Source organism: Lissotriton helveticus, chromosome 2_1 (assembly GCF_964261635.1).
Source record: "Lissotriton helveticus chromosome 2_1, aLisHel1.1, whole genome shotgun sequence".
Classification (NCBI taxonomy): Eukaryota; Metazoa; Chordata; class Amphibia; order Caudata; family Salamandridae; genus Lissotriton; species Lissotriton helveticus.
This window is the reverse complement of record NC_136059.1, coordinates 1912180121-1912188599: the sequence shown is the minus strand read 5'-3', so window position 1 is coordinate 1912188599 and position 8479 is coordinate 1912180121.

Sequence of the window (8479 nt, the reverse complement as noted above, 5' to 3'; positions counted from 1 at the left end):
TACAGTTCCCCGAGCCTCAACTTTAAATGGGAGTGTTGGCATTGTAATTGTATTGTATTCGTTATGTTAGAACAGAACCTTAACTTAAAGGTTCTGTTCTGAATGTTGGGTTTTGAATGGGAAGGGCAGTTGGCCCTGAGGCTGGCAAGGGAAAGGTCACATCTCTTGGTGGGCTGCATAAAGAAGAACTGTAGTAAAATTCACACTTCACAAGCGTCTTGACCAGTCCTTTTATTGGAGCATCCTGGTTTAAGTGTCATCCTCAGATAACTCCCAACAGAAAACCCCACATTCATGCCGCGGTCCGTGCAGGTAACAGCGGTGGGGCCGGGTAAGGGGGGATTTCGAGGGACGATGCAGAGGGAATTTTATTTATTTATTTAATTTACCGTCTGCATCGCCCCTCGAAATCCCCTCGTACCCTGCCCCACCGCTGTTACCTGCACGTACCACGGCTGCCACATTCCAATTTCTATTCAAAGACACACATTCCTAACTAATATTCCTAAAATATTGGTCACTGGAATCTAAGAAACAGAACATTCCAATATTCCAACACATGGACCAAGTACATAACTACTACATATCTTCCTTCCTTCCTTCGGGTAAGTGGCAGCACAAGAAGAAGGAAAAGAAGTATCGTCGCTTTTCGCGTTCTCCCCGTCGGTCAGCCAGCGTGACGCAGGAAGCAAAAGGGAGTCGTTCGGCTCTGCCCGCGGAGCCTGTTGGGTTGACTCAGGCCTTCCCTCGCTTTCCGAGAGCTGGAGCGACCCCTGCCCAGCTTCACAACTTTTACGAAGCCTTGCATTCCAGCTTTGGGCAGCCTGACTCCGCCGGTGCACCCTCCGTCCTCGAGGACTCGGTTGGGCGCTCTAGGCCTTCGATTGCAGCGAATTCCCCTCCGGTGCCACAGAGCCCCTAAGGATCCAGGCCTGGATCCGTATCGATGCCGGTCGGCGTTGTGACACCTTTTCCGGCGCCAAATCCAGTGACACCTCCGCCCCCTCTGACGCCGGTTGTGTCCCCAGCCTCCCCCTCGATGAGGACACGGAGCGGGACCGACATCGTCTAACGTCGGGACCGTCGCCGACCGGTACTTTTGTACCCCTGTTCTCTCCTGATGTTTCCTACCGCCCTGATGAGCTACCAGGAGAGGGAGAGGAGGACTGGGAGGGGTCTGTGGTCCCTCATGCAGACCAGTTAGGGGAACCGGACTGGAGAGAGGAGATGGGTGATGCCAGTGGTCTGGACACCTCCCGGGACCGTGGCATGCTTTCTTCCTCTACTGTGGCTACGGAGGAGGGTGCCTCTTACGCAGTGGTGTTGCATAGGGCGGCAGAGGCTTTAAACCTCGAGTTCCTATGGTGGCGATCAGGGCTAACCTCCTGAAAGAGGTGCTTCAGCAGACAGCGGCCTCTTCGGGGCCCCTGCTGCCGTTCTATGAGGCCTTCACGGACTTTCTTTTGGGCACTTGGTCCGAGCCCAACACAGGGGCTCCTGTGGGTAGAATGATTGCCCGACGCCAACGCCCGGCCCCGGGCAACCCCATTTTTCTCTCTCACCACCCTACCCTAAGAGCTTGGTAGTCCAAGCCTCGACTTCCAAGGGCGCATTCCCTAACACACCACCTGATAGGGAATCCAAGAAGCTGGACCACCTTGGGAAGAAGATGTTTTCTTCCTCCAGCGTGGGACTGCGGTCGGTGAACACTGCATGTCTCTTAGGCCTTTACTCCTACATGGTGTGGGAAACGGTTACGCAGGTGCTGCCACAGTACCGGGAGGAGGCCCGGGCTGTGCTCTCCCTTTCGTGGCTACATAAGGGGTGTCCCACCATGTTCCCCCCAGAGCCACAGGCCTGCGCAAGCTGTCCAACCTCTGCGCGGCCGGGGACGTGGGACCTACCGTTGTGGGTCTGGGGGCCCATCAGGCGGGCCAGTCCACCAGCGCCCCCTCTGAAGCAGTCCACAAGCCTTCCTAGTCCGACCTTTCAGGGCCACCTTTTGCCAGTGGGTGGCAGGATTCCCCATCACCTCCCCCACTGGCTCAACATCACGTCGGACAGATAGGTGAGTTTTGCAGATAGTTTGAAGGGGCTACTCCCTCCCCTTCGAGACTGCCCCTCCATCCATGCCACCTCAGACCGATCGCATGTCAGAGGATCACTTGGCCCTTCTCCAACAGGAAGTTACGGCTCTCTTGGCCAAGGGAGCCATCAAGCACGTTCCTGCCCCAGAACTAGGTCATGGTTGTCATTCCCACTGCTTTCTGGTGCCCAAGAAGGACAAGGGCCTGCGTCCTATCTTGGATCTCCAAAACGTCAATCGCTTCCTCCGGAAGGAGAAGTTCAAAATGTTGACCCTGGCTCAGGTCTTGTCTGCTCTCGACCCTGGAGACTGGATAGTAGCGTTGGACTTGCAGGACGCTTATTTTCACATCCCAGTCCTGCCCGCCCATCAGCATTACCTTCGGTTCACGATAGGCCACAAGCACTTTCAGTTTACCGTGCTCCTCTTCAGCCTTACCAGCGCCCCTTGGGTGTTCACGAAAGTGATGCCGGTGGTCGCAGCTCACCTGCGCAGATCAGGGGGTACCAGTCTTCCCCTATCTTGACGACTGGCTGTTGAAGGCAGGCTCGCCCCAGGCTGTCGTCTCCCACTTCCAGTCTACCGCCGACCTCTTGCATTCGCTGGGGATCACCATCAAAGTGCCAAAGCCCCCCTGATTCCTTCTCATTTTTATTTGTAATTTTTATTTTTTTTGTAAACAGATTTTATTCAGTAATATCCAATCAAGCAGGAGCAATACAATGGGAGTTTAGACTTCCATCATGCTGTTGACAACATTTATCGACAATCATATCTGCTGGTTGCACATTGCCAGTTACGGATTCTCGCCACGCATGGCCCTCTCACAAAAGGGTAACAGTATTTGGCGGTCAAATCAGAGTCCTTAGGTGAGCTATGCTCTATATCCCTGTGACGGCAGATCGACATCTCTATTGTCCGTTCCAGTACTAACTCACAAAAATCTCAGCAAACACTAAAATAACAAAACCCTCTCCTCCCCCTCCCCTATTCAACTCCTATCCATCCCACCCCACATGTCCCTCTATCATCTCTGTGTCTGTGGAGAATGGTATCTAGTCATGCAAGTTATCAGGCTCAATGGAGTAGCGTGGCTCAGTGGTTAGAGGCGGCAGACCCGGAAGCTGAGATCGGCCGTGGACCAGGGTTCGATTCCCCGCCTCGGCGGGTCTCGGGCTCAAAATTCCACGGACTCAACAATTCTCGCTCCGGTGCCTACTCGACTCACGGGGTCACACTCTGCGACTCTGGGCAATAGCTTGCTTAATCTCCACTACGGCCCCTCGCGGCGGGATGCCTGGCTTTCACCTTGTGGATACCCTGCCGGGGTATCTCACAGGGGAATACCAGGATGGGTTCCCTAAGCAAGCGCCTTGATACCTTCGGGTGATACGTGCGCTATATAAGTCGCAATACAATAATTCAAGTGGGAAGAGATCCAAAGAGGGGAAGCCGCTATACAATACATGCTTTCAATCCCCCAGGTTACCTGCCCAGGTAGGGCAATATTTCAACCCCCACACACAGTTCTCCTCATTCAAGGGGTGGTTCTTTATTATCAGTCGGGTGCTTGAGCAAGTCTACTAGCGCCACCCATGCTGTCGCTGTGTCCATCTTTTTTTCATTACTTAGTCTCTGGGCCATTTGCAATCGGAAAATCCCTTCACAGTCAGCCAATTTTATAAATTCCCGGAGCCACCTTGAAACACTAGGGGCACTGGTCGCCTTCCAGTGACTGGTAATTTCTCGTTTAGCCAGGACTAACCCCAGGTCTATGAGTTTGCTGGTAACTTTATTTCGGGCAGAATGAGGAAACCAGTGTAGTAGGCAATATCCCGGGGTCAGTATGCTGTCTCTTTCCGTTATGTCTCCTAGCTTAGTCGATACCGCCCTCCAGTAATGGACACTCCCAGAACATATGTAAAAATGCGGCTTTTCTAACTTACACCACGGACAGGCTGTTCGGGCCCCAGTATACTCATTAATCTTGTGCAGGTGAGATATGCTCTGTGGAGGACAAACAAAGGAATTAGCTGGAATCGCGCATTTCTTGAGCAATTCCATGCTCTTTCTACTAGTGAGAGAGAGAGAGAAAAATCTGTTTATTTAGACCATGGTCTTTAAACTTCAAGATCATATAAAATATAAAACTTTACAGATCCGATCAATGACAAAGTGATACACAATAACCTCTAAAATCAGACAATTACTTTTCCGGACTGCTCTACTTATATACATCTATAGTAAAACCATAACTACCATTGAGCCATATACCTCAATATTTCCAGTTTTAAAAAATCAGTTAAAATGTTAAAAGTGTCTAAACTTGGTAAAACGCGCATTACAAATCTCATACAGTTAAAAAGTCCTATACATACATCATTGTTATTTTACAAAATTAAAACCATTTTACTAGACTTACATCGGTCTTTAGCCATTATCTCGTGCAAGAGTAGGTTTAAAATGAATGGGTCACGGTACTTTCCTGAGTTTTTCCCTAGCCAATCGATTTACACCTCTCAAATAATTCCCTAGTGCAATTGCAGTGTCCAATATTTCCATTCCTATCAATAATGTAACGGCTTGGGCTCGTGAACGTATGCCATATTTTATAAATAGTGGCCGTAAGAACTGCTTTCTCACTGCTAGACTCGTAAGGCAATCTAACAGTATGTGCAAGATATCACACTTGATCCCCAGTCCACACTTGCATAGTCCATCGGGATATAGCATTTCTGCTTTTAATCTCCCCTCCATTAGCCAAGGGTTAATCCCAGTTCGGATTTTCAAAATTTCCTACCTCAATCCATAGTTCGGCAGGGTTTCTAAATATGGATACCAGGCATCATTTTCCCATGCTTCTAGCATACATTGGACCAACTTTTTCTTTCTCAGATATTCTATGTCCTGGTTTCTTGATTGCTCCTTTCCTTGTGCTCTAAGTAAGCCCTTGGTGAAAGCAATTTCTAAGGGATTCATATTAACTCTCACCTTTAGACTACCGGTTACCTAATTTATTTTTCTTTTTGCTTCCACTACCCATTTTAGGCTGCTATGCCGGATTTCATTACTACACCAAAGGGACACCTTCTGGGTTTCCTCTTGCCATTGGCGTTTCCAGAATCTTGCCACAGCCATTTTGGCCTGGATGTTCCATGCTATTGTTCCTGTCTCTAATCTGATTGCCTGTATCATAGCTGACTTTGGCAGGGACAGAGCCTTACCTTCCTCCCGATCCACCCCCCTTTGCCGCTGAAGTGGAGAACTTCTACCCCATACAATACTTGGGGTGGAATCATTGCTTCATAAGCCTTTAGCATGGGTTTATGTGACAAGTCCCAGTAATCTTTATTACATTTTTTCTGACCACAAATGGAAGATGATGCCTTTGCCATTTGGGCTTCGATATGTATGCCCCATTTTAAGGAGCTTTCAAACCATAGGCCTAGGTATTTATATTCCTTTACAGTTTCCAATTTTGTTTTACCTAGGTACCAGCTAAAGCTTTTGGACCTTTTACCGAAGCACAGAATCTTTGTTTTGTCCATATTTACTACTAAAAGTTTGGCCTTACAATAGTCACTAAAACATTTAATTTTCTCTGTAGCCCTAGCTCCGTTTGGTCAATTATCACTAGGTCGTCCGCGTATAGCAGGCTTGCCACCTTCCTGCCACTCATTCTTGGGCTAGCGCTTCTTTATATTTCCAGTGCTGCTGGCAGAGCTGCTAAAAAAATTGAAAAGAGGAGTGGGGCCAAGACACAGCCCTGTCTTAGCCAGTTTGCTATGTCTATTTTCCATGTCAGTGCCCCGTGAGTGTCTTTAATTACTTGAGCCCAGTTCCCTCTGTGCAATTCGTTTAGGATTGCTAATAGGCTAACTGGGATATCATATTTAATCAGGCACTCCCATAGCCTCCCGCGGTCCACCAAATGAAAGGCTGCCTGGAAGTCGACAAAACAACAGAACATATTCCCCGTTTGTTCCGTCGACTTCCGGGCAAGTGCCCAAAGGGCGTAGCAATGGTCCACTGTAGAGTGCCCTTCCTTAAATCCCCCCTGTTCTACAGGGACAATTGAGTTGACTTCTACCCAAGTTTTTAGTTTGGCTAACACTATCTTAGTAAATATCTTCTCCCCAATATCTAACAGATTAATTAGCCTGTAGTTTTTTGGGGTGTGCTTATCACCTTTCCAATGTATGGGCCTTATTATTGCCCCTTTCCAGTTATTGGGGAACCTCCCAGTATCTAAAATAACTCGGAACATATTGGCAAAAAATTCAGCCCACCAGTCTGTTTGGGTTTTGATTGTCAGCGCTGGGAGGTTGTCAGGGCCTGCTGTTCTTGTTAATTTCAGGCCTTTTATCGTTTTTTTAACTACATAGACTGAGAAGTCAAGTTTTATATCTGCTACCAGACCGCTCCAGTCTGTGTACTGATTCTCTTCCCGGTTACTCCCAGGGCTATATAAGTCCTGTAGATATTCCTCCCAGGCTGCTTCCTCCACTACACAGTTCATTACAGCTGGCTGGTGGTCTGCTGCTGAATGAACTAGTTTCCAGAACTGGCGTAAGTTCTTTGCCTCAATAGCCTCCAATAACTTTAGCCAACAGCCTTCTTCAAATTCCCCTTTTGTCCTCCTAATTAACATATTATATTCTCTTTTTAGGGATGCTAGGGCATTTCCACTACCCTGCCCACCCTTTAGGGCTTTACGGTGCGCCATTCTCCTCACTTCTCTTTTCTTTTCCCGACATTCCCTTGTGAACCATCCTCCTTGTTTCTCCACCTTTAAACTGTTCCCTGTAGGGTTTTTTTACCGGTTCTCAGTCCCTCACTGAGGATTTGGACCACCTCCTCCATTTTTCCCACGTACCAATCTAGGCCCTGGCCTCTTACTGCATCCAGATTTAAATTCTGTTGTAGCTTCACTAGTCTGGCCACATATTCTTCCGTTAACCTAGTTGTAAGTCGCTTTGGATAATCTATCCATTGTTCCATTACTTGGGTACGAGATTCTAGCTGTACATCAGGGATCTCCAAGACTACAATGTTATGGTCGCTTACTTCTCTATTCAGGATCCCGAACCCTGTTATAAGTTGGAAGCTCCAGGGGGACGTACAAACATAATCAATTGGACAATTGTGAGTACCCAATTTAAATGGTTTTTTTGCTGGACAGTCTAAGGGGCATCTTCCATTTAGACAGAAAAGATTTTTAGTTCCCAAAAAGTTTCCCAACTGGGAATCCTTAGCACTTGTTATACATTCTGGGAAGCTAGCTTGTGGTATCTCATAGGCCTCTAGTATTTCTTGGAACCAGCAGTCTACATTCTTGGGGTGTAATTTATGATTAAAATCGCCCGTTAACATAATCAAATCCATGCCATAGTTTTCACAGATCGAATCTACGTCTTCTATAAATAACCCCATTTCCACAGCATATTCCTCTATGGTGTCCCATTGCATATATACATTTATAAGCAATATCATGTTCATTTTCATAAATCCCGATAACATTATTCTACAGACAAGTAACCATTTACATTTTACTGTAATTTCTGTCACTTTCTTCACAATTTTTGTTGACACCAGAGTCATTATTCCCCCGGCAGGATGGCCAAATCTTTGTTTCTTGGCTAATCGGTTTAGCTGGAAGAAGCCATCGATTGCAGGGGTTTTGCCACATAGCCAGGTCTCCTGGATACACATGATCTTTGTGTTTTCACCTAATTCCCTTATATTTTTTTGTTTAGCTTAATCTCCTAGGCCGTTTATATTCCAGGAGGCCAATCTTATGCTATGTGGCGTACCTTCTACCTATTTGATGTCATCTAACCATCCTTCCTCCCCCTGACCTTCGAAAGCTCTAGATGAGGGACCCGCTTGGCCCGTAACCTTGCTCCAATTTCCCCACCAGTTTTCTAAGTTTGAATTATTTGCTACTATTTGTATATTTCCCAATGGGGTTACTTCATCTTCTTCTGGATCCCTTATCCTTACCTGTCTCTTTCCCAAACCTGCGTGACATCTTAGGAAGTTATTTCCTTGCCACCCCTTCCCATCTATTTCTCCTAGTACCTCCTCTTCGGCTAGTAGTCTAATTCCCTCTTTCTGTAACTCGTTTGCTGCTTTCTCAATCATATTTTTTACCAGTTTTGAATACAGCATAATACTAGTGACCCCCTTCTATGTTTTGCCTAAAGCCCACTTGTCTTAGGTCATTCGATCCTATAGCTTTCAGATTATGGCATTTGGCGAAGCCCTGCAGAAGTTGTGACCTATTAAGGGGCAACCTCTTTTCTAACTTCTTCCCCCCTTTCCATAAAGGTATTGGTTCAAGGTATAGCCTCATATTCTCGCTCCTCTCTTTCATTGTCCTGTTTGGTATCA